The sequence below is a fragment of the Nymphalis io genome, chromosome 17 (genome assembly GCF_905147045.1).
Source record: "Nymphalis io chromosome 17, ilAglIoxx1.1, whole genome shotgun sequence".
NCBI lineage: Eukaryota > Metazoa > Arthropoda > Insecta > Lepidoptera > Nymphalidae > Nymphalis > Nymphalis io.
In genome coordinates this window covers 1,004,264-1,007,455 of record NC_065904.1, presented here as the reverse complement: position 1 = coordinate 1,007,455, position 3,192 = coordinate 1,004,264, and the positions used below count along the sequence as shown (strand labels likewise).

Genomic DNA, 3,192 nt, shown 5'->3' with positions numbered 1-3,192 from the left:
CAGCCCGAAAGGACTCCAGAGACCAACTCCTCCTCTCTCCGGCGGCCCAAAAGGACCCTGGAGTCCTCCTATTTGACACGAAGCCGCTCGCTGGTCCACTCTGCGCAACAGAGAAGTCCCAGGAGCGGCCCGCGACACTTCCGCCGCGTCAGTCTCAGCCGCGATCGACAAGCATTCCGGAAAAACATCGGATTGCTGGTCGACCCCGTTGCCCAGGGTGAACCACGTGGAGGTGACTGACATGCACCCCGACATCGCTAGGCCTTGCAACTTATTAATTATCATAATATATATATATATACGCATAAAGCACCACCCTGAGAATCTTTTCATGCGTTTATTTATTATTGTTTTCTTAGGTTATGTCTACGGATTTTGTGTGTGAGTGGTGGCTCATCGTACATTCGTCCCACATTATGAGACAGAACTTTTGAAAAAGATAGTCCGTTTTTTGTTTCTTTTATAATATTGGTAAATGGTCACTCCCACCCTTGTCCCTTGTTCCTGTAGTTATACTGTCTCCATCGCTATATAAGCCGGAACACAACAATACTAAATATTGCTGTTTGGCGGTAGAATATGGGATAAACATGGCGTTTGTTCGCTGTCGCATCGTTGGCCATCACCATGATTTTTCTTCTTGCGCGAGAATTTTAATATTACCGTGACTCCTAAGATATTAATTTAAATTAATCCTTTTATAATTCCAGTGAGGCAACCGCGTCTTTTTATTGCCTTTCAATCGATTCAATTATTAGCAACTAACAGTTTCTATTAAAACAGAAATTGAATTAATGCTAAATATTTCGCTGCTAACAGAATTCAAATGGAATTAGGTTTTACTTATTGCATTAAATAATTAAATTTGATTCAGAATAATGATATTTTTTCTATAGGATTTTATTTTGAATATTGTCAAAGTAATTTAAACCCTTTAAAAATAAATTAAACATCAAAAATGTCTTTAAAAGTTTCAAACAATTAAAACAGAATCTACTATAAATTAAATATTGTTAAAATTGCTTGATGGTCATTGATGGTCACTGATCTTGTTTTTTTTTCTTTCGATAGTTTTTTTGACTCTAAGCATATGATTACACTATCATTTCTCTGATTACACTGTCAATAGTAAACACTCGAATCATGTGTATATTGAATGTATGTAATGTATGTATACTTGTATTAATTTACATGATTTAATAACTTATTTTTCAAAATTACTTTATTTACACTTGCTACAATTTGGGTTTCTTGACCCGGGGAGGAACGAAGTCCTTTGCGATATTTTTTCGTGTGCGATTAGACTTCAGGAACAGCATTGCTACTACGGATACGTGCCGATGAGCAAACCGTTGAATGGTGATTTGCTCACACGCACATTTTCGTTATTTTGTTGGTTTTAATCGTCTGTTCTTTCTGCTCTATTATTACGCATGCTTGATGTTTTATTAGTTCGACGGGGCAAATGGGTCCCCTAGCTTCTCGCTGGCATGTTTCACTGTAACACACACACAAATAGACCAAATAGTTGTATTTACTAATAAAAACGGTAATCCGAAACCGAAACGGTAATAAATGTATTTGATCTTTTAGTATTTTACCAACCTTTTCAATATCATAAAACACGTTTATATTTCTTATCAATTAAATGAATCTTTAAATATTTTGCATATTTTTAAATGTCAAAATGACGCGACGCTTCTCGTGAATGACGTAGACGAAAGTTCGATGAGGTTCACTATAAGTATTTATTTTGATATTGTTTATACAAAAATATTAAAATCGTGATTACAAAATATGAATAAAATGAGATAAAATGAGATGATGGGTTAGGAGGGTAAAAATTTGGGGTTATATATATTTTTTGATGCTAAATCAAAATAAAATACAAATTAAAAAATAGAAAAAAAAATTTGGGTAGGAACACCCTTATCAGCTAGCGATATGAAATATACTTTACGACCTATTCTCGTACCTCCCAAATATTCATAAAAAAAATTCATAAAAATCAGTCGAGCCGTTTCGGAGGAGTTCGACCACAAACACCGTGACACGAGATATTTATATATTAGATAATTTTCGTTGACATAATTTAATTGTGAGCTATAGTAGAATTCTTTTAATTTACTTCTCCTTACTTACACAAATGGCATACAATTTTTCGAGCGAAGAGGTGGAATAAGGCCCAAAACCCACCCTAACAAGTGGGGCATTCATGGGCAATTATTTAAATAAATATATACTATAAATAAGAACGATATCAGATAGTAAACCACAGCTTACCAACACTAAAAAACAAAGCATTACATAATGAAAAATCAAAAATATTTATTTACACTTCATCGAGTTCCAATAAATAAAATAGCAACAGTATAATAGGATTATAAAAATGTATTATATTCTTAAATAAAATGTTACATAAGATCGTAAATACACGTAAAAGAATTCCACGCAGTAATAGTAATAAATAAGTAATAATATTTACCATAACTCGTGTATATAGGCGGTACGAAAAAATTCAAGAAAAATATCGTTACAACATCTCAATAAACTTTAATAACTGAATTTATTTCGACAAACCTTAACATGAAAATCTTTGTTGTTACAGAGTCGAGTCGAGATATATGAAACTTATAACCCTATTTTATTTACAACTAACTATCCATCCCGGATTCGAACGCTTGGATAATATTAATAAAAAGTAAAGTAACAGTCTGTGAATGTCACACTGCTGGGCTAATGCGTCCTCTTCTTTTTTGAGAAGGTTTGTTGCTTATTCGCTGCTCCAATGCGGTTTATTGCACGTCTCGGCTTTTTATGAAGGAGAGTTGAGATTAATACGTATAACATTATTAGATTACGCCCGCGGCATCACCCGCGATTTGTCCGCGGCTTCGGCTTCGGTAAGGAGAGATGTTGTTGTGAGCTTGACGATTCATAAGTACTCCTAAAAGTATTTGAATACAACAATTTTAATTTGATTCGATTTTGTAAATCCAGAAGATCTTAGTACAGTGTACATCATTTCACTCGATTTTTTCAATTACTGTAACTCTTCTATAAATGCTATATATTCGTAATTACTGAATTCAATTTTCACTTGGTAATAGGTTTTTGTACCACCCACTCATCAGATATTCTGCTGCTAAACAGCAGTACTTAGTAATGTTGCGTTCCTGTTTTAAGGATGAT

General features: G+C 34.1%; 1 long non-coding RNA gene across 1 annotated transcript; it reads right to left on the bottom strand.

The window, feature by feature from the left end:
* Positions 1-301: 301 nt before the first annotated feature.
* On the bottom strand, positions 302-2,442 carry LOC126775053 (uncharacterized). The gene is made up of 3 exons (XR_007669854.1): positions 2,284-2,442; positions 1,231-1,498; positions 302-671 (listed from the first exon to the last, which is right to left on the bottom strand). It is a non-coding gene; the product is annotated as an uncharacterized LOC126775053 (long non-coding RNA).
* Between the last annotated feature and the right edge of the window lie 750 nt (positions 2,443-3,192).